General features: G+C 50.3%; 1 long non-coding RNA gene across 1 annotated transcript; it reads right to left on the minus strand.

The window, feature by feature from the left end:
• LOC123343607 lies at nt 1-27,060 on the minus strand. The gene is made up of 3 exons (XR_006572292.1): nt 26,556-27,060; nt 3,006-3,115; nt 1-1,935 (listed from the first exon to the last, which is right to left on the minus strand). It is a non-coding gene; the product is annotated as an uncharacterized LOC123343607 (long non-coding RNA).

Raw genomic sequence — 27,060 nt, forward strand, 5'->3', positions numbered from 1 at the left:
AACATCCTGCAGACCAATTTGCTGAAGAAATTCACAGATTATTCTGAACAATTAACAGATCCCACAGGTTTGCAATCTTCTCATGGAAGAGTCAGCAGAAAAAGCAGCATAATTTGTTAGATTAAGCATTTCCTATGAAGAATTGATCCAGCTCTATTTATTCCCAGGTCCTTCGATTGTTGTTAACAGCTGTTAGAAAAACATCTATTATTGGCTTTAACGCACAATTGCCTTTGAGGCTACAACTCTCCTTTGAAGAAGCCAGATTGATTTCTGCTCCTTGCTTTGTGAGCGGCTCATTCTCCTCTTTGCCATCTCCAGCACTTCACATTTTTATTTGCAGTTTGGTTTATGATGGGTTCCAGTACACCCAGCCTCAAAGGACTGGGACTATGTGACTTTTTCAGAAGAGCAATGAAAAGGAGTGTCAGGTGGCTAAAAAGTTCCTTGGTAACATTTAAGTCATTTGTAAATATCAGATCTAGCACTACTTAAATGGATTTGCTGTGTCTATCTTCTAACTGCAGGGTGCTGGGCAATCAGAGTGTTCATTGGCTGTCACTTCTGAAGAGCCAAATTGCAGCCTAGCTTAATAACTATCTTCAATCAATAGAATTACCTTCTCTCTCCTACAGCCGGTGCTTTCTAGATGGCGTGTTTTATTAGCCTTGTAGAAAAGAATTTTCTAGGTTAATGTGTTACAGGCACAGTTAAAGAGAAGGCTGGCTGGCAAACAAGGGTTGTGTTTCACCAAAGCTTTAGAGGTTCCAGCACAGCATTTGGTCTCATTCCACATCAGGATAAAAAGCGGACTTCCAAAGTTGTTTCTCTAACCACTATGCTATTGGCTAATTGGCAAAGGGCGGAGCTCTCGTTTTGAGCAGACATTCCATCCTGGACCTGACAGACCTTCCCAATGAAAGTTGCATGGAATCCAACCCATCTTTGCAAGAATTCAACTTGGACGAATCAGAAAAAAAAAGTCTCATCAGTAAGTTCCCAACCAGCTCTATTTAAGACACACCAAGCAAAAGAAACCTCACACAACCCTTAAATAGGTCTTTGGAAGGCTAAAACAATAGGGTGGGAGCAATTATCTTACAGGTCAATGAGGCCAAAGGTGGAAGCCATCTTAGAGCTCAAAGGCATCACTTAGGTCTCTGTGGGGTCATATCCTATCCTAGGTTGTGGATGCATAACATTGGGGGATTTGCTCAACTTTGATTATTTTAGGCCCAGCTCTGCTCTCAGTGCCTTGTTTGATCGAGGTTTAAGCGATTTAGAAGAGAAAGAGTTTGCCTGAGACTTGATTTATGCAAGAGCCCCTGTCTCTACCATTAACTCACCCTCCTCTGGGGGTCAGCTTATTCACACTTGTTGCCTAAGTTCTAGGCTGAGCTCTCTGGGGCAGGGACTGTGTGTAGAGTAGCTAGTACAATAAGGATCTGGAACAAGGATCAGGGGCTTGAAGTAGCAGTAAACATGGGAGAGCCTTTTAATGGACAATACTTAGGTCAACGAGTGCTTTGGATGGAGCACAGCACATACAGTGGAGAACTCCCTGAGACTTTCCTGCTGGTGTGCTTAAAGGGCCGTAAGAAGAGAGCTCAGGAGGAGACATGACTTCATGCAGTGTCTTAACACTGCATCTCTTCCAAGAGGAAACCCCATCCCATACAGCCAGCAACCCTCATCAGGCAGAAAGCCAGAGCAGCAACAGTAAAACCAGCCAGCTAGCTCTGAGCTCAGTTCCAGAGCGCTCAGGCAGGCAACACTGTTATTGACCCCACTATATTAAGATAGCAGGATTGGGCCCTTTGTTAGCATCACCCGTAAACAGTCTTAATTAACTACATCGTCGGTATAATAAACGTGAGGTCTCCTTTCCAGGTCATCAGAATTACATGGGAAGCAGAGCAATGCGGAACACTGGGTCTGTGAAAGCAAAATAGGAACCGGTTTTGTTCAGTACTATGATCGGGGGCCGACTTTTCTCTCTGCCCATGAATATTCAAATCCAGTGTAGTTTAAGGTTTCTAGTTAAAGTCTCACACAGACACCTCCTGCTGGCAATGGCCACAGTTCCTGCTATGAAGTGATTTCATCTGTTATGTTGCAGCAGCCAAATTATAGTACCACGTGGCATGTCTGTAGTGCTCTTCACCTGCTGAGTACGTCAGCTAAGCACAGAGAGCTAGATGCCAGCATTCAACAGACTACTGATCTGGTTAGACATTCAAGGAGCGAAGGGTTGGACAGCTGAGACCGTCAGGTCTACAGATCTCCCAGCATTACAGCAGAACTCAAGCCAATGGGCTCCCTTCTGTAGAGCACAAGGACTAGGCAGAAGCAGGATTTCAGTCAGTGCAACCTCGGTGGGACATAAGCAGAGGTCAGGAAAGTCAGGGTTTGCCTTATTGTTGCCCCAACGTTGAGTCAGGGAAACAGGATACAGAGAAGGTTTGTGACATACCCAAGGCCCTAAAGCGAGTCCCTGCCTCCCACCCATCACCATCCTCAACACCCCTCTGACAAGCAGAACGCAACCACTGCTGCTTAAACACTAGAGGCTTGTTTAATGCACAGAGTCGATCAGGAACAACTGTGTGGAATACAAGTGTCCGCACATGGAGCTAATCAGGACCAGCTCCACACGTTGACAAGCCACACGTGTGCTTAAAAGTGCACAGCTAGGCCCAGCTCACATTTAACTGGCCCTCAGAGGCCACTCAAGGCAGGCTGCCTTCCTAGGTAATACTTCAGTCCTCCCCACCACTGCTCAAATTTAGCCTGGCCACCCCTCCCTCATGACTGAGAGGCAGCCAGGCCAACTCTGCCACTTTAGGTAGAGTGCCTATAGCTAGAGCAGCCTCTGCCTGCCTGCCTTCCTGACAACACCTTGGCTTAGAGTTCTCCTGATCCTGGACATTTAACCACCGACCCCAAGATGCCATGCCATTTACAGAACCCACACCTAGATGAGTGCACCATGCCCTGTGACTCACCAGGGTTAGCCAGGGAAGCAATGCTCAGAAAAGAGGCACTCAGAACCACGCTCCAGTCCAACACAGTCAGTGGTGAGCAAATGTGGTGGCCGTTTATTACTCCACGTCCCCTGTAAGGCAAGGGAAAGAACCTGATTAGTTACGCTCTGCACCTGGGAGGGGATTAGCCGCTTGCCTCCTGGCCAGAGGAGGCGGCACTAGGCAGTGGAAGGAGAGAGAGGAGTTAGGGAGAGCTCTGTGTGGCTGGGGAGGGCCTGTACTTCAGGACTGGCTGAGCTACAGGAGCAGGGTTTATTCCTGGGAGCCTAGAGAGGAGAGGATCCCTGAACAAGGGTCTGTGAGGAGCAGGAATGAGAGAAAAGCCCCTCAAGGGTGCAAGCCAGTTTAAATGGTGCTGAAGTTCTCAGCAGAGAGAAGCTGGCCAGAGCCCTGTCAAGGGGGATGAAGAGAAATCAAACCAGGAGGGGGACTGAACTGTTGTGGGACTCGGCTGGAGGACTGAGCCGCAAAAGACCAGGGAGAAAGTCTGGAGAACCAGGGGCGGCTCTAGACATTTCGCCGCCCCAAGCACAGCGTCATGCCGCGGGGGGTACTCTGCTGGTCGCCGGTCCTGCGGCTCCAGTGGACCTCCAGCAGGCATGCCTGCGGAGGGTCTGCTGGTCCCGCGGCTCCACCGAAGCTGTGGGACCAGCGGACCCTCCGCAGGCACGCCACCCTCCCGGCGACTGGCATGCCGCCCCAAGCACACGCTTGGCGTGCTGGGGCCTAGAGCCGCCCCTGCGGAGAACACTGCAGCCAGGAATGTAGCCAGCAGAGGGGTGTGAGAGTCCAAGTCCCCTGCAATGTTATATCCGGGTACGAGGGGGTGCCCCCTTGACATGCCCCTTCTGACCCTCTTGTGTATGGACAAGGCCTCATCTCCAGGGCTGGTGGTGAATCATAAGGGGGGAGGGATAGCTCAGTGGTTTGAGCATTGGCCTGCTAAACCCAGGGTTGTGAGCTCAATCCTTGAGGGGGCCACTTAGGGATCTGGGGCAAAAATTGGTCCTGCTAGTGAAGACGGGGGTGGGACTCAATGACCTTTCAAGATCCCTTCCAGTTCTAGGAGATTGGTATGTCTCCTATTATTATTATTATTATTACCTATTACACTGTAGCTTGCTGCAGCTCTGCCCAGATAGGGAGCTTCTAGCTCAAGGTTTCTCAAACTGGGGTTGCCACTTGTGTAGGGAAAGCCCCTGGGGGGCCAGGCCGGTTTGTTTACCTGCCCCATCCACAGGTCCAGCCAATAGTGGCTCCCACTGGCCATGGATGCCTCTTCCAGCAGCTCCCATTGGCCCAGAGCAGCAATTCGCGGCCAATGGGAGCTGCAATTGGCCGGACTTGTGGACGGGGCAGGTAAACAAACTGTCCCAGCCCGCCAGGGGCTTTCCCTACACAAGTGGAGACCTCAGTTTGAGAAACCCTGAGCTAGCTCCTATTAGCTGCCCAGCATTAGCTTAGCAGCCACAGCCCTGTGTGTCTCCAGAAGGGTCAGATACCGTGGAGCAGCCATCTCCCATCATTGCCCCATCATATCCTGGCCCCCCCCACATTGCACTGCCCTGACCCTGCTGTACCCACATGGAGGGGCTTTTGAAAGGCCAGAGGGCCAAGTGGGCGTAACATGCCTCCCCAGGGCTTCTTGTTCCCTCCTTCCAGGGGGACAGACCATTGGTGTACGAGGGCTGACAGCTGTGTCCTCACAGAGTGGCAGCAGCCCCAGCATACAGTGACAGGCATGCTGATGAAGATCCAGCTCACATCCACCCGTTTGCAGCCTGGGACAGAGATCCTGGACTGGGCTTAACAGGCTGATGAGTGGAATGGCTGAGTGGCTGCCATGATGCAGAAATTTGGCTTAGCCCAGTTCCCAGCGTGACTGCGGAGCAGAGATGCAGCTGGGGAAATGTGGTGGAGGAGGGCACAGTCAGAAGGTTGGAGGGTGGCCTGCAACACCTAGCTACCCTTACTGATCCAGCAGTTAAATGGCTGAATAACGTAGCTATCAACTTGTGATGCAGACAAAAAGGAGATGGGGACACAGAGGGGAGGATGAGGCCCAAAGAGAGGCTGGGAGGATTTCCCCAGGGCATTGTCACATCAGGAACAGCTTTATCCACAGAGCCTTGGGTGCTCACTGCCACTTGGCAGCAAGAGGAGTACAGCAAGTGGCCCATGTCTTAGAGGAGCATGTCAAGTGGCATCCTGCAGTCCTGAGTATTCCACATGTGCCCAAAGCAATCAGCCCTGTAGTTCTCCTTTACATGACTGGAGCATCTACAGGCTGCAGTTGAGCACCTGACCGCCATGGTGCTAAGAGCTGTACAAACACCAGGACCGGCTCTAGGTTTTTTGCCGCCCCAAGCAAAACACACACACACACACACACCCTCTGAGAGTACAACTACCGAAGGAAAAAAGTGGTGGTGGGGCGGAATGCCACCCCCTGAAATTGTGCCATCCCAAGCACATGCTTGGTTTGCTGGTCCTGACAAACACAACAGTCCTTACCCTAAAAGTTTACAATCGGAACAGACAAGTAAAATGGGGACAATGCTTCCTTTTTGAGGGAGCCCCAAGTCAGAGAAATTAAGTGACTTGCCCATGGTCACCTGTGGCAGAGCCAAGAACTGAAGCCAGATCCCTCAAAGCCCAGGCCAGTGTACTAACTACAAAGAAATACTTCCACTTCGACATTTATCTACAGAACAAGGACAGAGCTAGCCCCGCTTTTCCTACACCGTTCTACCTGCACAACAAAATATCTGCTGCAACCATTATATCCTTTGATGGTATGACGGGGCGTTACAAAGGTGGGAAATAATCCAACCTTGTTTTAAAGCTAGGGAGACTGAGGCACAAAAGGTTCCTGGCTCATCCCTCTAACTAGCCAGTGTGGTTACTCCATTTACATCCAGACTGTAAGCAAACATGCATATCTGACAAGCAATTGCCATTATGTCTGTGTGCACTTCATGGCCCCTTTAATACTCAAGCCCTAACCTTTCAGGGGATTATAGTTTTGAGTTGATGTCTGCCCTGTGCTTTGAAGAGGTAAAGCTGTCTACTCCTTGCACCAATGACCTTCATATGCAGGTTCTAGTGCAAGCAACACAAGCTCCCTGAAGAACCAGGCACATGCTTGTTTATTAGGAAAGACTTAATACAGCAAAATATAACTTGTGGCTAGTCCACACAGCAAGTTAATGCATGGCACACTAGGGTGTGAATCTTCAGTGCACCAACTTCCTGCACACTAACTTGCCACGTGGATCCGATTATAGCACAGTGAAAGTCTTGGTCACCAGCTCAGGAGCTGGCCCAGAGACAGATAGATAATCTTTACCTTAGGACAAAAGCAAATCAAGCCTTTAATCTTAGCCGACAGTTACAAAGGATACTGTTTCCCTCTGCAAAATGCAAGATACATATTTACTTTGTATTACAGATAAATGCACCTGTCTGTTGTGGTATCTAGCTTCCTTTGCGCTTCAAACAGGAAGTGACATCCTGCAGCCACGTATGCATGGAGAGTAGCAGACAGACAGGGTTGCAATGCACCAGTTGTTTTCTTGAGGCAATGGCCCTGTCTGTCCCTCAGCCCACAGTGTGTCCCTGTGGCAGGTTACACAGGGAGTTTTTCCAGGGACACCGTTTCTGGTACAGATCACCATCTGAACGTGGGGAGTGGGCCTTTCCAGCCAAGTGGGAATAGGTTCAGTTAGAAGAGGCCAAGAGGCTAGAACCCAGCACCACTTCTGGCTCAGCAACTTCCAGGCTGCAGGCCCAGCTCTGCTCTCAGGGGGGCTCACTTAACCCCTAGAGAGGTCAGTGGCAGAAGGGCATGAGAGGGTGGAACTGAGCTCCTGGCTGCTTTCACATTCCCCTCCAATCCTAGTGTAAGCTCTTCGGGGCAGGGGGTACCTGGAGTTTGCTTCAGTTTTTCAAAGGAGCCAAAAGGAGTTAGATGCCCAAACCACATTGACTTTTGGTGGGGATTGAGTGCCTAATCCACTTTGGCTGCTTTGAAAACCCCAGCCTTTCTGCCTGGTACAGTGCCTACCACATAATACCTGGCTCTTATCTGACATGGTCCATCAGCAGATCTCAGAGCACTTCACAGAGGATGTCAGGATCATTATCCCTATTGTACAGTTGGGGACACTGAGGCACAGAGCAGTGAGGTGACAGGCCAGTGGCACAGCTGGGAATAGAACCCCGAGTCCCACTCCAGTGCTCTCTCCACTAGGCAACACTAAAGCAACAGCCACCACCTGAATTAGAGACAGTCCCAAGATGCAGCTCCCAAAAACTGAGGTGTTTGGATCTGTGGGTTTGGTCCAAGCCCCATAGCTAAAATATACATAAGATCATAAGAATGGACATACTGGGTCAGGCCAATGGTTCATCTAGCCCAGTATCCTGTCTTCCGACAGTGGCCAATGCCAGGTGCTTCAGAGGGAATGAACAGAAGAGGGTAATTATCGAGTAATCCATCCCCCATCATCCAGTACCAGCTTCTGGCAATCAGAGATTTAGGGACACCTGGAGTATGGGTTTTGTCCCCAGCCATCTTGGCTAATAGCCATTGATAGACCTCTCTTCCATCAACTTATCTAATTTTTTTAACCCAATTATAGTTTTAACCTTCACAACATCCCCTGCCAATGAGTTCTACAGGTCACCTGTCCATTGTGTGAAAAAAAATACTTCCTTTTGTTTGTTTTAACCCTACTGACTATTCATTTCATTAGGTGACCCCTGTTTTTGTTATGTGAAGGAGTAAATAACATTTCCCTATTCATTTTCTCCATGATTTTATAGACCCCCTAGTCATATGTCTACTGAGCTGAGCAGTCCATCTTTTTAATCGCTTGTGATATGACTCTGTTCCATACCCCTAATCATTTTTGTTGCTCTTCTCAGCACCTTTTCCAACTCTAATATATCTTTTTTTGAGATGGGGTGACCAGAACTGCACGCAGTATTCAAGGTAGTCATGGATTTATACAGGGGCATATGATATTTTCTGTGTGATTGTCCCTTTTCTAATGGTGCCTAACATTCTATTGGCATGGGATAGCTCAGTGGTTTGAGCATTGGCCTGCTAAACCCAGGGTTGTGAGTTCAATCCTTGAGGAGGCCCCTTAGGGATCTGGGGCAAAAATTGGTCCTGCTAGTGAAGGCAGGGGGCTGGACTTGACCTTTCAAGGTCCCTTCCAGTTCTAGGAGATTGGTATGTCTCCTATTATTATTGACTGCTGCTGCACATTGAGCCGATGTTTTCAGAGAATTATCCACAATGACTCCAACATCTTTCTTGAGTGGTAACAGCTAATTTGGACTCCACCATTTTGTATGTATAGTGGGACTTTGTTTTCCAACGTGCATTACTTTGCATTTAATCAACCTGCCATTTTGTCACCCAGTTTACAGAGATCCCTTTGTGACCTTTAGCAATCAGCTTTGGACTTGCCTATCTCGAGTAATTTTGTATGGTCTGCAGGTTTTGCTACCTCTTTTCAGATCAGTAATGAACATGTTGAACAGCACTGGTCCCAGTGCAGATCCCTGGGGGGATCCTGCTATTTACCATTCTCCATTGTGAAAAGTGACCACACATTCCTACCCTTTGTTTCCTATTTGTCAACCAGTTACCGATTCACGAACAGTTACTGAACAGCCCTCGCCAGTTTGTGCACTCACAGTCCCCTTCCCATCATGCCCCAGAGCTTTAGCAATTAGAACACTGGATATCACAAACATTTGCACTGAAGATGGGCTGTAATTGCTCAGGCCACGCTACAAACTATATCTAAGAGATTAGCCTAGTTACACAGCCATACAAACCAGGGTCTGTTTGTCTAATGATCATAATTTGGATAATTAGGTCTACATTAGGAAGGACTTGCGTCTTTTTCCTTTCTGATCATTACATACTCATAAATTTCCTTTATTCCATAAAAAGCTACACACTCCTACAGACATTTTAACTGACACAGGACTCTTCCATTGCCAGAGAACAAACCAGAACTACTAGCGCCACAAAACATTGACTAGTTCTTTTTAGCTGTGCTTTTGGCTTGTGTCTTAGCTTTCAGGGTTTTTTTTTTCCCCCCTCCAAACTTGAAGTTCTATATTTAGGCCCTTAAAAATGGCCTGATTTTCAGAGGCACTGAGCACCTGCAGCTCCCATTGATTTCAGTTCGGCATTGTGTCCCCACTGCAATGGATATGTTTACTGGCAACATATTATTTAGCCGTTAGGTTTCTGTGCTGTAAAGATTTCCAGACAAGGAATGGTCCCTGTTAAACAAAGGCGATAAAGCTGGAACTCAAGCTAAGTGGAAGCCTGCATGTCTGGGATTGTAGTCTTTAGTTTAATAAACATCTCCTGTGGAAGACATTTTGAAACCATATTTTCGGACATCAAGCACTGGAATGCTTTTTATAGTGGGAGTGCTGAAAACCAACAAAACGATCTCCAAACTTTTTACTTCGTGCCCCCTTTACCCTCCACCTCTCCCCCAAGCTGAGGCCAGGAGCAGGGCCGTGTTTCCGGGAGGAGGGGGGCACGGACAGGAGTAAGGGGGTCAAGGCTGGGCCACAGCTGGGGGTAGGCGCGGGGCCAGGAATGGAGCCCCAGGCGTGGGGCTGGCAGCCGGGACCCCACATAAAACCCAGGGGTGCTGCAGCATCCCCTGCACCCCTACTTCCCACACCTATGTCAAGCACCTCTGAAAAGTCAGGCCACATTTTAGGTTGGGATAGAAAAAGAAAGAGTTAGGGATCTAACATTAGGCACCCCAGGTCTGAAGATTTCACCCCAGAGCCCATTGAAAGGTCACTACTATGAGGAAGCTCCCAGGGCAGGCAACCTAGCTCTGCAGATAACTCAAGGAGTCAAAGTAAGGTGCAGCAGTAGCCTGACACAACGTATGCTTAGATTTGAGGACTGTATTTGTAAGTCAGGTAACAGATGTCACAACAAACAGAGCTTGCCACGCCCTCACCCAGGCCTGTACCTCTAACCAAATGACCTATGTCTGGCTTCTTGTGCAACGGAGTTTGCATGTTCGCCACCAAGAGCTTTTTGGAGAAAGTGAGACTGCTACAGATTTCACCCTACCACCAAGGCCTCTTTGGGATTTGAGCCCAGTTCCTCCAATACCATAAGCCGGACCTTTGCCCTAGGCCACTAGGCGTCTTTAGCTGGTGTAGGAAGGAGATTGTCAATGAGGTATGAGAACTTATTTGAACAATTGAATGGTAGCGCAAACATCCTAGCTGTTATCCAGGAGTTTCTGGGAGTTCTCCTGCCCAAAGCCAGAATTTCAGCCTTACCCGCACATCACCCTTTTGTTCTCATTGCAAAAGGGTTGCAGATGGCACACGTGGGATCAGCTCAGAGTTTAACAGAAACCTCTGCTCCCTTAGCCAAGCCAAGCCCTCAACAGCACTTGAAACTGCCCACACTCACACCAAAGCTAGCTGCAGACCAATCAGCCTTTTTGTTGTGTTTTCACAGAGCCTAGTACCGTGGTGTCCTGGCCCAGGGAGGACTTGGCTCTTTGGCCCTAGATTGTTTAATCGGAACTTGCCTCAACTCCTCTGGGATTCCCTCTGCTCTCTACTATCAGGATACACAGCATGGGACAGTGTCACCGCCCCAGTGGGACGACGTAACTTGCTCCTCCGATTCTCGGTGTGCATGGTGCTCTCGTTGACGGGAGATAGAACAGCCCACTCCAGAAGCTTCCCACCTCTGCCGCACTCTCTTCTAACCAGGCAGAACAACCCAGCAAGGAAGGGGCCGGGGTTAATTCGAGCATATCACACCCACTCCTGGTTCACGTCGCCCTGCAGGTGACTGGTAAGCCTAGCAGCTCTCCATCAGCTCTGAGACACTCTGGCAACCTGTTTAATCATCCACCCTCCCAGCCCAGGCGAGTGCTGCGTTCAAAGACAAGGGCCGTGCTGCTTTGCTCAGACATTAACCCAGCAGTGAAGGCAAACAGGAGAGAGGGCTGGCTTCCTGCTTGTGACAGACTTGAAGGGGTGATTATAATACAAGGGAAGCCACAGGGCTCAGGAAAAGCAGAGACTCCATCCTGATTTCATCCCCTATGTGCCTAATCAGAGCAGGAGCAGACACCTTTGCAATAACCAGGCAGAACCAGGCATGGATCAGGCAGGCACAGGAGTAAGTTATAACCCCCTGTAAGGGTGCTGGATGCATGACGCCCCCTTGGAAGCCAGTGAGTGGGGTACAGCCGCATCACTGCAGGACAATGGCAGAGGTTGTACTTATCCGGCTGTATCCAATTAGCCACATTTCAGGAAGAGGGGGCTGCAGCGTTCGAGCTACAGAGCTAGGGCTATTCAGGAGAATAGAGCATCAGGGTTTCCACGTAGAGAAACGGGGAGGTCAGGTGATGCCATTGGTGGGTTAGCCCAGCCAGGCAGAGTCCCAGGCACAATGACACCAGCACAAGCTCAGTAAATGGTACCATGTCCATTTATAACCAGAGGCAGATGGGGGGTGACAGCTCCTTTTGTCCCAGTGACAGGAAGGGGTGTCTCTTTCTACCAGTGTCAGGAAGCTGCCCTCGACCCCAAATTTGCTCCAAGTTACTTCCCAAGAGAGGAACTCCGGCACGCTGGGAAAGGCCACGTCCTTTCAGGGTTCTCTCAAGGCATGCCCAGGAGCACCCAATTCCCCCAACCCACACATTATTTCACTCCCTAGGTACTTCTAGGACCCCCATCAGGGCAGGATTGAGTGCCTCGCACAGCCACTAATGGACTTTCTGCCCTGCATCTCCTTTCCCAGACAATTAGAGGGGTTCTTTGTTTCTCCAGCCCCAGACACTCTGGCCAGGGCCCTGTTCACATGCAGCACGAGACCCATTTTAACCCTCAGCTCCAGTTCTTGGTTCCTAACTGGATCTCGGCTCAGGCTCGGCCCATTTTGTCCAGTAGCCCAGCTCAGCTCACATCAGAGTTCTCAAACTCCCCGCAGCAGCCACTTTTTACCCTGCCCTATTTCCATTCAGTTTACTGAGACAATAACGTCACTGACCAACCATATGTGTTTGCACTATGCTCCAATTCCTGCTTATTCATCTCCATCAATCTTCCCACCATTCTAGTCATTCACCTAATAAATCACATCATTTCGTCACTTAACTGTTCAGTAGCAGATCAAGTTTTCATCCCCTTCATTTAACCATTATTTCAGTCAACCATCTGCATGAGTAAATTCATCCATCCATAATCCATTCCTACCCTTTTCTCCTTCACTAGAGTCACTCAAACGCGTCTGCCCATCAGCATAGGAGGTTAAGAGACAGGAGTTCAGCAGTGAGACATCAATATCACCCTTCCAACATGCCAGCATGAATATGAAATACCTCTCAGCTTTCCAAATTGGAGTATTTAGCTGGTGGATAAGAAGCTGAGTGAGAAGAGATTCATTTGCTCAAATTAACCACTGTATGGAGTCTTTTTTGCGGGGTGGAGCAGGGTAATATTAGAATTCTGACAAACCCATGGAGATGGTGTTATTTTATTAATTGGATTCTGCTGCATAGAAATAGGGACAGATCTTACCCACCATTGTACACCACAGTCAGGGATAGACAATGCTTCCTCCTGCCATAGTTCTCTTTCTGGAAAGGTTAGCAGGTAATATACCGTAGTTTCTTTCACACTTCAAATATACACTTGCTCATATGCTGATCCATACACACAGACGCCGTTGCATGGGAATGCACAGGAAGTGACAACCATTCAAGAACAAAGACATACACCAATGTAGAGACCCGTGGACACACACACACACACAAACTTGTATCTAATCTATCTATATATACACACATACAAAGAGACACACTTATTTGTGTGCAAGCACACAGCCTTGGACACAGCCCTCACTGCACAGACATGTCCGATTGTGACAGATGGTACCCATGTCCACACCACACACACTGTTGCAATCATCTTTGTACAAAGTATGCCATGTGAGGTATCATTTGAAAACTCATAATTTGCTGATCATTATTGTCCTAAAATGTGTGTGGCAACATTGTATGTGAAGTCATAAGATTCCACTGCATATTGTTCTTAACACATATTCTAAACGGAGGTTGGCAAACAGGTCCGTCTCCAACAAAGGAATGTATGCTCTGCTTAATTTGCATTTAAGCAGTAAACAGAGTCATCAAGCGTGAAGGGAAACAAAAGACGCTCAAACAGGTGAGTTATAAGCAGCAGGGAACATCCTTCCTTATAGACTCTTTGTATCCTGAATCTCAGCTGGAAGTGTTTTTCGAGGGGAAATGATGCTAAAAAAAGGAGGAACCAACACCCCCAAGGGATCCCCTCCCTCTCTCCTAGCCCATTACATTCATGGCACCTGAAGCAACAAGACAAAAGAAGTATTTGTTGTATACTGAGAGAAGGGGTCCTGACTTAAGAAGTTTGGTCAGTAAGACTGCTGAAAGTGTATGGTGAGAAACTTTGCTTGAATCTCATAAAGTTTTTAAGTTAGGCACCTGTAGTATTTTAACTTTATTTTCTTGTAACCATTTCTGACTTTTATGCCTCATTACAAAGAATGAGATTTAAGTGAGTACACGTAGTTAATAAACTTGTTTTACTGTTTTATCTAATCCAATTTGTTTAAACTGATGTGTCTGGGCAACTCCATTTGGGATGGCAAGTTATGGCCATATTATTTCTATTCAAGCTACAACGGACTTTATGGAAGTTTGTTGTTCAGAAGAGGGCTGAGCAGTACAGGACAAACATATCTGGGGGAAGATCCGAGACAAGGGGTGTGGTAGGGTCACCCTGCAATATAACAGAGGCTGGTAAGAACCCAGGTGTGGCTGGCTGGCTGCAGCACACACACAGCCAGGGCCGGCTCCAGAGCCCAGCGGGGCAAGCACCCGCCTGGGGCGGCCCTTTCCCGGGGGGGCGGCAGGCTGGGCCGGCGGACCTGCCGCAGTCATGCCTGCGGGAGGTCCACCGGAGCCCCGGGAGCAGCGGACCTGCCGCAGGCATGACTGCGGAGGGGACGCTCGGCCGGCGGCTCCAGTGGACCTCCCGCAGGCATGACTGCGGACGGTTCGCTGGTCCCGCGGCTCGGCTGGACCTCCCGCAGGCATGCCTGCGGCAGCTCAACCGGAGCCGCCGGACCAGGGAACCATCCGCAGCTGCGGGAGGTCCAGCCGAGCCGCACGACCAGCGGACCCTCCGCAGTCATGCCCGTGGGAGGTCCGCTGCTCCCGCGGCTCGGGGGCGCCTCCCGGGCATGACTGCTTGGGGCAGCCAAATTTGTAGAGCCGCCCCTGCACACAGCTATAGCTGGGTTGCTGGAGGCTGTTTGTGAGCTGGAAGCTACAGCAGCAAGGCAGTGTAAAAGGCACCCCAGGCTACTGGGCAGAGGTGACACAGCTGCTTATTAGTCTAGATTGTACCCAGTATGTCACCACCTGTGTTCCCTGTAAGCTGCGTGCTTGGGCAGCCGCCCAGGAGAGATTCAAGTGCTGCCCATTAGCTGAGTGCGCACAGCCGGCAGCATGTGTTCAGGTGCTCCTCCCTCCCCCCGCTGCTTTGCGGGCACCTTGCTCTGTCCTGCAGCTGTTCCTGGGACCCTCCTGCAGGCTGTGCAGAGCAGAGGGAGGGTGTCCCCCTACCCTGTACCCCATCTCTGCAGAGCAGGGGAGAGGGGACACAGCCTAGCTCAGGAGGACTGGGAGCTGCTGCAGTCTGAGGTCTGAATGGCGAGTGGCTGAGTGCCTGTCTTAAAGAGACAGTGCACTGTTTCTGAGATTTCCACAGCAGCCAGCTCACAGTCTCTCTCTCTCTCCCCGGATGTACCCCATCTCCGCAGAGCAGGAGAGGGGAGACAACAGGGCTCGGGACAGAGCAGGAGAGCTTTCACCGAGTGCCCTAAAGAGACAACGCATGGCGTCCCTCAGAAACTTCCCCAGGAGCCAGCACACACAGTCTGTGTGTCACACTCCGCTCCCAACCTATACCAAGAAGTTAAACAATAATACAAGTACTTCCTGCAATGCACATATATTCTCTGTAATTTTATTCTTTCAAAGTGTGTTATTTTAGTGTTATGACTAATTTATGAATTTCATAGTTTTTATTTCTCTTACATTTAAATTTAATTCTTTGAGTAGTGAGTTCTAAAATGCCTAACCTGTCCTGGCTGGAGTAATTATCCCTATGGTAACTTTTAAAAATATATTATATCTAGGTTTTGTGTTTCTACTGGTGGTGCACATCCCTCAGTGCATATAACAAAATTTATTCTGCAGATGGATGGAAAATATTAGAGGGAACATTGGTCACAACGATCACACACACACACACACACACACACACACAAATGTGCACATTAGAGCTGGGAGGGAAATGGTTTCCTCTCTCAGGAGTCTGAGATTTCAGACTAAAAAAAGTCAAAATTTCTGAAATTAGTACAAACCAAAAATCTGAACATCTTCAGTTCAGGTCACTTGACAAGTTTCATTTTGACTTTTTTCCCCCAAAAATGTACTATAATTAAATTTCAAAAGAGAAAAGTCATTTCAAGCCAGAACACTGATTTTTGTTTTAAAAAAGGTAAAAAACAGGGCATTTTGAAACTTTTTTCTCAAAAAATTTTCAAGTTGAGAAATTCATCAAGACCAGCCCTGTGAAGAGTTTTGGTTTCAACAAGCTGGCATTTTTGACAAAAAAATTAGTTAAAAGCTCTGCAACTAGCTCTACTATTCATTCATGGAACAGGATCCATCCATCAGCCACCCACACACTTCCTGTGCACAGGTAGCACAGTTCTAAATACAGTTCACATTATGGAGACACAGGTTGCAACTCCATAATTAAGGTCAGGGCCAGCCTTAGGGGTGGGCTGCCTGGGCGACCGCCCAGGGGCTCCATGGTCAAGGGGGCGCCCTGTGGCACTGCAGAGGTACATGCTGCTGGTGTAGCGTCAGAAACTGCTCCCAGCTGGCAGGGGAGTGCTGCGTGGGGGGCACCCAGATTCCCCCCTGCTCCCCCCCAGAGGAGGAACATGCAGGGGAGGTGGGTGAAGGGTGACACACAGATACTACTCTCCCCTCAACATTCCTCTGTGCCCCACTAGGGGGCTGTGAGGGGGTGGAAATCGAGGAACAACCCCAGGGCTGCCCAGAGTGGGGGCGAGTGGGGCAATTTGCCCCGCGAGCCCTGGCCTGGCGGCGGTCTGGGTCTTCGGTGGCAGGGGGCCCTTCAGTGCTGCCGAAGACATGGAGCTACTGAAGGGCCACCCCAATGCCAAAATGCTGCCAAAAAGACCCAGACCACCGCCGCATGAGTACAAGCGCCTCAGCTCCCCCGCTTTGCCCCCAGGCCCCCTGAATCCTCTGGGACCCCTGAGCAACACCACACACTCTGCGCATCAGGTCACTTTCCCCACCTGGGCTGTGCTGGGAGGTGAACATCAGGAGCTGCTGCTGCCCTGCCCACCCCTTATGCAGCTCAGGTGAGGAAAGTGACCTGTATAAAGGGAGCCCTGATGTTGCTCCTCGCTCCCCTCCTCACAGCCCCCTCAGGGTGCACAGAGGAGCAGGGTTTTCGGGGGCGGGGGGATATGATCAGGAGTGCCAGCTGCACCATGCATCCAGGTCAGTTTCCTCACGTGGGCACAGGAGGGGGTACAGGAGGTTGGGGTGAAGGTGGGGAGTGCAGGGAGTAGGGGCAAAGGGGGCACAGTGCAGGGGTTAGGGGAGAAGGGGTTAAGAGGACACAGTGTAGAGGTTAGGGTGCAGGAGGATGCAGGGGTTGGGGTGAAGAGGGGCGTGTAGAGATTAGGGGCAAAGGGGTCACGGGGCAGGCTCTCCACCCTCCTGCATCCCAACCCCTGCCCTGTGACCCCTTTGCCCCTAATCTCTACACTCCCCTCTTCACCCCAACCCCTCTACACTGTGTCCTCTTAACCCCTTCTCCCCTAACCCCTGCACAAGGGGGCTAACCCCACTTTTTGAAGGCCCTTGAGTCCCCACTGGGACTGTCGTCCTCTTTATTAGCCACTCCTGGCTCTCCTCCTACTTCTCCATTCATTCCTGTGGAATTCTGGCACATCGTGGGCGCTGTCGGAATGCAGCTAATAACAATGCTAAGAGCTGTCCACGACCGTCATTGTGCGGTACCTGTACATGGACAGCAACTGCTGGAGATGATGCAGGCAGCAGCAGGCCAGTTTGGTCCCATGCTGTCCACTCCTGCCATGAACTGCACACCTATTGAAACAGAGCATTCAGAGTTCTTGCCTCAGGACGAGGCACTTTGCACCTAACTGTCACTCAGCCGGGCATAGGAGGGGTTTGGTGGAGTACTGCTGCCAGAGGGAATCCATGGACAGCTGTGTGCAGTGGTGCGGGAGAGTCCGGCTGAGGAGATGGAGGCCCGAGACTCCTCTACTCAAGGGGATAAGTGAACAAAGCACAGCAGCAACAGGGAAAGTGGCAATTGGAAACAATGGTGGGACAAATACAGGGGAAAGGGGAAAGATCTCCTTTCCTTTATGGGCTGAAGTGGGTGGAGCTCACCCATGCACTGGCACACGCCCTCCCCTCCCCCACCTCCCATGCAGGGCTGGATTTTGCTCTCATCACACAGGGTTCTTCCCCCTCTTGGGAGGCACAGTGATCCGAACCCCACAGGCTTCCCCTTTCTGGACTCAGGCGGCTGTGTACCAGACATGCCTCGGGCTTTGCTGGCTAGAGCCAGCAGTGACCTTGCATTACGCTAAGGGCATGTCTGTGTTGCTCATTTCCTCCCGGTCTGCTGGATTATTTATGGACACTTATTTTTGCAACATTAAATAAAAATGACATTCGCAAAACCCGTAAATGCGTCTGCCTGGTAACACCTCTGGGGCCAACATGGCCGTTTGCTCAGACACAGCCCACATAACCTCTCTCCCGCCCATTCATATTGATGGTATGTTATAGCCCATCCTCTGAGCCAGATTCAGCCCAGCCCTGGCACGGAGGCAGAACAAGAGAAAAGATCTGAATCAACATCTCCTCGGTGGAGTGCTTTGATCACTGGGCTACAGATCTTTCTCAGTCTCTCTTCAGTTCAATGACTATTTAAGTATCGATACAAAGCAGAACAGCATCCACAGGAGAGACTGAGAGCAGAATAACCTATAGCAGAGCCGTAACTAGGTATTTTTGCACCCGAGGCAAGAATATAAAATTGCACCCTCCCCCAGGGCCGGCTCTTCGGCGGCGGGTCCCTCAGTCCCTCTCGGAGGGAAGGGCCTGCCGCCAAATTGCTGAAGAATGAATGAAGGGGCGGTGGTAGAGCCTGTGATTTTGGGGGGGGTCAACTCATGATTTTTGACTGCTTGGGCTGGTAATGTTGCTTCCAAGATGGTCTTGGTTCCAGTCCAGTTCCAGTCCAGAGAGGGACTCACAGGTTAAGAGAAGAGGGAGGTGCTGGATATCAGTAGTGGCCACTAGGGATCAGCATGTGTCCTGAGAATGCTGGGAGTTCAGGTCTGCAGGGCAGGATCAGGGGTGGCAGGTTTGTAGACATTTTGGTGGTGCCCAGAACCTGCCCCCACCCAAACTCTGCCCCCCCCACCCACCCAAGGCTCTGGGAGGGAGTTTGGGTGAGGGAGGAGGTCTGGGGTGCAGGCCCTAGGCTGGGACAGGGGATTGGGGTTCAGGCTCTGGGAGGGAGTTTGGGGATGGGAAGGGAGCAGAGGGATGGGGTGCAGGGGTGAGGGCTGTGGCTGCAAATGAGGGGTTTGGAATGTGGGAGGGGCTCAGGGCAAGAATAGGAGTGTGCGGGGGGGATGAGGGCTCTGGCTGGGACTGGGGATAAGGTGTTTGTGGTGTTGGAGAGGCTCAGGGCTAGGGCAGAGGGTTGAGGGTGCGGTGGGGGGGTGAAAGCTCTGACTGGGGGTGTCTGGAGTGGGGCAGGGCTGGGGATGAGTTTGGGGTGCAGGCAGGCTGCTCCGGGACAGGGGTCAGAAAGGACTCCCCACCCAGCCCATTCCCTGCAAGCAGCAGCGAGCTCTGGGGGAAGAGCCCCCCTTTCCTGCCCCCCCCCAGCAGCACACTCACCCCCACCACTGTCACTGCATGTGCTCCTAGGGCCCCTCTCAGGTCCAGGAATCTCCCTCACCTCCCCCGTGGTGGGTGCCGTGGGGTGCTGCGTGCGCCTCCTCCCCTGCTGTTGCCCCTGACTGTAGCCTCACTGGGGGTGAGGGATGGGGCTGCCTCCTTACCCAGCATGGGGCAGGAGCAGTGACTGTGGGTGGGGAGGGTGGGGCTGTGCTGCTGGAGGGTCCCATTGGAAAATGAAAGAGTCTGAGGGGGAAGGGCAGGCTCACAGTCAGTCTGCTCTGGCAGTGAGATGGGGGCACTAGGACCCTGAGGCAGCACTTGCTGCAGGGGAAAGACAGGGACTCTCTGTGCCTGGACCTGGGAAGGGGGAAGCAAGTCAGGGCCGGGAGACACTCGGGGGAGGCGCGCAGGGGGCGGCAGGTGGGGCCAGGGGGTTAGATCACCTGGGTTATAAATATCTCCCTGCCAACAGCTTTTTTTCCCCCCTCTCCACCTCTTTCTGCGCCCCCCAGCTCTGTGTGCCTGAGGCAAGTGCCTCACTCACCTCGCCCTTGTTAAGGCACTGACCTATAGCCAGGTGGGGAGGGTGCTCACCTGGGAGGGGGGATCTCTCTATTCAAGCCTTGAGTACAGATTCAAACCTGGCTGTCCCACAGCCCACCCAAGTGCCCTACCCACTGTGCTAAAGGTTATGAGGGATTTCGTTTTCGTTCTCTCCCTCTCTTGCCCACCCCAGGGAAGAGGTCCCAGAGAGTTGTGGCTGACCAAAACTGCAGTTCTTTGGCAAATAACCTGTGTCCAAAAAAAATTTCCCCCGCTCTAGTGCTGAGCTAGCAGAGCCGGCTCTGTGCTGGGACATAGAGACCCCCTGTACTGGGGCCCTTAGACCTGCATGCCAGCCCCTTTCTTGCTAGCAACAGCACCAGCATAGACCAGCTGCTGAGGTTTTAGCCCCTTCCCATCTCAGCCTGTTATGGGGAAGGTCTAAACCACTGTGCGTGGTCGGCATTCTTAACAAAATTAAGGGTGAAAAACCTCCGCCTGCTGCTCCATTTCAACATCTTCAAAGACTGCCTGGAAGGACGCAAATCCAAGCCAGCCGTAGTGGACCACAGTGACGGACCAGCAGCTCTTGCCACCACTGAGGATACTGCCTCTGACCAGTGGACCAGCTTACCTCTTTCAGACATCAGACTTAAATTGACTCGAAAAAATGAGAGGACCTTTTATTCTGACAACTGTATGTTTTTTATTATGCCTTTTTAGTTTATTTTCTGCTTATGAAGATAATGCTTTTATTAGATATTCCCACGAGGTTGAAACTCGTATTTTAGGAAATAGAAGTAATTGCCGACCCCTCTGCGTTACCAGGGGAACAGTGGTCCAACGGGTGGTGGGTTACCTCCTACTTTGAGAAATGGAATACCCGAAACGCAATGTATGGAACATACTGGGTGTGCGGGCCCAAAGCTTATTACTTTCTCTCCCCTGATTGGGCAGGGTCATGTTATTTAGCGTGGCTCACACCGCCTTCTCGCATCTCCCTCACCACCACCCCCCATTTCCCCCACGTTCGTAACATCCGTGAAACCTTCAGAGATATTAATATCCGTGATGGTTTGTCGTGGCAGCGGTGGGCTGGTCTTATTAGCTTGAGGGGTGGTGTCATCCGTCTACAGGGACTACTAGAATCTTTAACCAATGAAACTGCGACCCTATTTGAGAATCAGGCCGGGGAAATGTCCCAGCTGCGCCAGTTAGCTTTGCAAAACCGAATGGCTTTAGACATAATGTTAGCAGCCCAAGGAGGAACTTGCGCCCTCATAAATGAAGAATGCTGTGTTTTTGTATACCCTGACACTTTTCAACGTACCAAACATCTAAGGGAAATGGCTAAGAACTACTCCTCTGGCCAGCCACCTTATGATTGGTGGGGAGCCTTATGGAATTGGCTGCCTGGATTTGGGTGGGTTAAAAAACTCTTGGTGGGTATTGTTGGGGCCATAGTAATCCTTATAATACTGTGTTGCTGTATTCAGTGTGTCCCCTCCCTCATAAACTCATGTGGGTCAGTTTATTCTTTTCCTACTTCAGCCAAAGGCCTTACTCTCTTCGAGTTGGCCCAGGCAATTGCCAAGCGGCCCTTGGCTCCTTAAAATGGGGTGTAGCTTTTGGTAAATAGTTATCCCAAAGCTACAAATGGAGGAATGTTGAGTCCGAACTTTTTATGAGTTTAAACTTAATCCAGACTTGATGTCTCTATCTGAAACTTTTAATCAAAGTTCTGACCTGCGAACTACTCATGACACCTCCCCCTCCCAATAAGTAGCCGTCTCCTCCTTTGTCTTTTCTAATTTACATTTTAACCTGTTTTATCCTGTAGAATCTTCATTGATTATGCATGACCATTATGATCTGTTAATCACTTTGTTTACTTCTGTGTATAAACATTGATGCTCACCCCTAATAAACTTGCCACACTTACTCCAAAGCTTTTTTGTAAGCTAAGGATGGTGTGAGCCCGTTGATCAACGAATTGTTGTCTGGTCTCTGACAGATTTCTGAGCCCCATACCAACTCCGCACAAACTCGGGTGCTGGAGAGGTAAGTAAGGACTTGCTTTTTACCTAACATTAGCACCTCCTACCATTGCTACCCCCCAAAGGCCATTGCCTGCACCAGGCGTTACCACAACTCATTTTATAGGATCAAATCCTGGGGGTCTGATCCTGCGATGCTTATTCTGTGGGACTGCTGGTGTGAGAGTAAGAAGGACAAGATCAAGCCCTTAGCTCCCTACAAGGGAAGGCTGGGGGAGGTGGGGGGGAAAAACAGCTGACATCAGCTGCAGGACAGTCACAAATTGCCTACGTTAACATATTGAAAAACCTGTGCCTGCCTCCCACACGTGCAATAGAGCAAACCTGCTCTGTCCTTCCTTCCTCCCGCCATACTAAAGCGGAGAGCTGCCTTTCTCCGGCAGGGTCAGAAGTTGCCTGTGTGGAACAGGGGCGTGCAGCGGGATGAATTCCTGAGTGTTTGACGCTGCAGTGAGCACATTTGTCATGCAGATAAGGCCAGTTGTTGCCTCCTCTTACCCACGGACCATCAGATTTCCGAGAGTGACCCCGGGGTGCACGAGGGCCTGTGCAGAGCAGCCCCATGCAGGAGCCGGGACAAAGGATGGAGGGGATCACAAAGCACAATTAACTGTTTGGCCAACACTTGCTCCAGCATTTCCTGGTGGAAAGGCCCCAAGTGCTCTCTGTTGAAATGTCTTAATTGATTGTGCTGCAGGCATCAGACTAATCAAAACACAGCTGCTATTGCTAGCCTCGAAGCAAAGCACAGCAACCTCACATTCCCTTAGCAGCATTTAAGGCCTGGGAGTCCACACAGCAATAAATCGGTGCTTCGGGGTGGGAGGCTGAGCCAGCATCCCTCAGTGCAGTAGGGCCCACACGAAATGCACTAGTGCCAGGAGTAGGGTGACCAGATGTCCCAATATTATTGGCCCCATCCTGATATTAGGGTTTCTGTCTTGATTTTCACACTTGCAACTCCCTAGCCAGTAGTTGCAGACCCAAGCTGCTGAGTTCACAAGGGTTGCTACCGCCAGGGTCAGGCTTTACATCCCCTGCCTCTGAGTACAGCTGGAGCCACAACAGTGCCAGAAGCCCCCCTGCCCTGGATCTGTGTGTGTGCAGACATGCCTAGGGGTTGAGGAGCAAAATTAAACTCAAGTGCTAGTTGCATTCATTTGGCTGCCCAGTCTCCCTGCTCACACACCTCCCAAGGCACAGATAGCCCGAAGTGGTGAGAGGCACAGAGATCGGCATGGGCATTGCTGAGGGCTTGGTTTTCCCCTCCTAGCAGCCACATGTTTTGGTCCCATTTCTCCAGCTCCTGTGCAGTAGTGATAACTCGTGGCAGGTTGTACAACATCAGCAAGCAGGCAGTGAACAGGCCATTACCAGCATGGACAGCTCACTAGACACAGGTGGGATCTAGACCCAGATGCGCTCTAGACCCAGAGGTCTGAGCCTGTCTGACAGCACCTCTCTCCCCCTCCAAGGACACATCACTTTGCCTCACCGTGCCTCAGTTTCCCGATCCATCAAATAGGGACAATAACGTCCTACCTCGCAGGAGGATTCATTAATATTTATAAAGCATTTTGGAGAAGGAAAGTGCCACTTATTCTCCTCTGAGCTCTGGCTTGTTCCTGAAACAGGCCTGCTTTATTTAATAGCAAAGAAGATGCCCATTTGGAAGCCATCATGCCAAAGCATTCATTTTGGGGCAATCCTACCCTGTTTACGATATTATCATGCTTAAATTGCCTAGGTGCTTTCCTCCCACAATGTAACACAGTTTTAGAGTCCAATCCCACATTCATTACTCAGCCCTGAACTCCCACTGACTCCGAGTGCAAGATCAAGTCTTTAAGAAGCAAACTTTAGAATGCTGCATCAGCTGACAGTTATTTGGGCAACACAGCACCCGCTTCTGGAGTCATGCGGATGCCTGCATCCATTCCCTCGAGGGCAAGTATGGAATCCTGGGGCTGTCACTCATGCCCTAGTTCTCTAAGCAGAGCAGGATGCACAGCTACTAACCCAGCTGCATCCAGTGCAAGGAAATTCTCCTGTAAAACTCACACCCTTGTTTGAATTCCATGCACTGGTGTCCCTTGCCGATTGGCCAGTCATGCTGTGATGCCACCATCCAGCTGACCAATCTGCAAGCAGTGTTGCAGCAGGAAAAAAATTAAAAAGGCTGAGGACTGGGGTGCTTCCTGGAATATTACAGCAAAAGCAGTGGTGTGACCAGGTGATGAGACCAAGCTGTGAGGCCAGGAGGGCTGGGAGGAACGTAAAACCATGTGAAGAAAACAAATGAGCAAGTGGCCATTCTGCTCTGCCGAGGGTTTTTGTTCACTCTAGCCCCTGTCCCAGTCATACTGCAGTGTGACTAGGTGCCCAGTAGGCAGCAGTGATATGGTGGGGGCAGGGCTATGTTCTGGGGGCTGGCTGCAGACTTGAACGTGGGCAATGGGCTGGGCTGCACGTTTCAAGCAGAAGCCAACAAAGCCTTTATCCACGTGTTTCGTTCTCATCCAGGGATCTCCAGCATGCTGGTGCCGAGCATCATTTAGATACAGGACCCCAGGAAGGAGCATCTTGACGGTCCTGCAGAAGATGCTCCCCGTGGGACATTGTTTGTGCATGGAATTTGAGATTGTCCAGATGTGGCATGCCAGTTTCTAGACTTACATGAATGGAGGAAGCTGGAGTAACATCAAGCTAGCTCAGCAGAATCCTGTGTTGCAGTAGCTTCAAAGTGCCAGGACTCAAAATGACAGCCCCACCCTGCTGCACACTAGCGCTGGCTTTTCACCCCTTTCCCATGGCTCCTTCCAGTGCCAACAGGACACTCTCAGCCTTGCAGTGGAAAGGGAGGAGAAAGCAGCAGAGTGGGGACATTCCAGCCTTACCCACTTTGAGATGCAAGAACGCAAGGCCTTGAGAAAGTCCCTTTCTAACCAGAAGCCTCTCTTCAGGTCACTGTGTAAATGCTCTGCCATCCGGGGCATTGCCTCCCTCCTGCTGATCAGCTTTGGGAGATGGGTTCAGACAGGTATGAAACGCCACTCAGATAAGACAATAAACAGCCTGTCAGATTCTCTTATCTGCTGTCAGATCAGATAATCCCAGCACTGGCAGCTCTGAGATGCATGCGAACAGAAAGCTCATCTCCAAGATCACATCCTTAGAGGGAAAAGCCCTTTGGTCTGGTCCCAACCCCAGCACATCAGGATCCACTACATCTTTGGAGAGGTGGCCCGTATGTAATGACTGCTTACGTTCTGGTCTGCAGCACACAGAATGCGGCACTAAGGTGAGTCTCTTCTTCCAGAACACCAGCTCCAAGGGATGGATTTAATTCTAGAAACCTCACATCAGACAGCATTCAGTGCAGGGCACAGAGAGCCAGAGCCCGCTCTCAGCGACAGCACCGCAAGCCCATTGACACGAATGGAACTTTCTGATCCTGAATGCGGAATTTAGCCCAAAGTGTTCACTGGGTGCCTGATCCAAAGTCCAGTGATATTGAGGGCTTTGGATCAGATCTAAAGACTCCAGCACTATTACTCCAGCCACCACCCTGTATTACTCTATCAAGAATGCGAGGGTTATGAAGATGGAGTAGCTGTCTCATTGGTGCCAGTGATCATTGGGGTCACATACTTGGGTCCCATGCTCACAAGATTTCCCCTACTATTGAATCAGAACCCAAATCCGAATGAAGCCTCGAATCTTGAGCTAGGCCCACCCAAGCTAGAGCTGAAATGCCACGCCGGGTCCCATCTCTGCATTAGCTACTTTCCGTATGGTACGCAGAAGTGAAACCAAGCTATGCTCTCCTTCCAGTAGCCGGGGTGCTTTAGAAACACTTCTTACTGTGGGTTCCCCCCATCCCACTGTGCAATAATAAAAATTGCCACTCGGTAGTTTGTTTCTCTGTTTATGTAGTGGCGTCCCCTTGGGAACACAGCTTTTTGGAGTGACACACACTTGGAAAGAAAAGGAGAGATTCTTTACGTGGGTGTGAGATTCAATTACTGGGGCCTGAATTTTCAACTTGCTGTTCCACGTTGCTTTTCATTAAAAGGTGTAAAAGCACTAGAGGCAGAAGCCATTGTCAAGAGGGGGGGGGGGGACAAAAGAAATAGAGCAGCCCTTGCAGCTTCGAGCCCTCTAAATGCAGGCCAGACCTTGAGTGTGGGTCTCCGTACAGAATGTATCAGCAGGCTGTCTAAGAGAGGGGAATCTAACGCAAGGCATGTGTATTAAAGAGCTGTCTATTTATGGGTAGCTTGTTCAATGACAGTTTCTGCACTGGAAAGCTGGAGACCAAGGCCCAGAGAAGAATCACTTCATTTATTGCACCCCCAAAGCACTTTAGAGACATAGAGGAATTGCTTTAAGCACCACAGGGGTGAAACACCCACCACACAGCAACACAACACAACCACTTGGGCTGGGGGTTGTAGGCAGGTAGGTGCAATGACCCATATGGAAGCTGTCCAGCACTTAAGGCCTCCCACTGCTGCTCCTGTCAACATGTCTCAGGAGTTTTAGTGACCTTAAAGACAGAGGAGTTTCCATTTAGTTCCACTGGAGCAATGACACCTCCAGCAGCACAGACACATATTTAGCATCAACTCAGAGGGAAGAGCATTGCCACCTCTTAGAGGGCTCCTGTACAAGCTCTGACCCAAGCCAGCCCTGTTTACCACACCTGAACTATTGAGAATCACAGCCCCCAGTGCAAATGCTACAGAGCAGCCACCCTTCCTTACCCTGGTCGGGAGATCCACACGCAGAGACATTTCTTTGAAGCATGGTTCTGCCCTGAATTGTGAGTCCAAACAATGCCATGGTGGCACCCTATGGCTATCACCCTTCAGCAATTTCACATCAAATGAGATCCATTTATAGATTTAAAAAAAATCTCCCTTTTAACTACAAACCAAGCCCAGAATGTAGGAGATATACTGAGCCCTGCACATCTCACCAATAATAAAGAAACTGCAGGCCAATTCCTGTCCTCAAAACACCTGCACAGCCTGATCAGCCCTGAGTGGGTTTGCACAGCTGTAACCGATTGGAGTTTAATAAACCATTTTGATTCAGGATACAGCCCAGCTGACCCCCTTAGCAGGGTCACCAGGAAAGAAAAAGGCTGCACTTAGTTTTGTCCCTGCAGCCTTCACTCTGACACACCCAGGGAGCAGAGCTGCCAAGTGAGAAGGTGCCATTATTACAAAGCCACTTCTCAGAGCAGAGCCAGGCTCTTTGGCTGCT

Source organism: Mauremys mutica, chromosome 11, assembly GCF_020497125.1.
Source record: "Mauremys mutica isolate MM-2020 ecotype Southern chromosome 11, ASM2049712v1, whole genome shotgun sequence".
NCBI classification, from domain to species: domain Eukaryota; kingdom Metazoa; phylum Chordata; order Testudines; family Geoemydidae; genus Mauremys; species Mauremys mutica.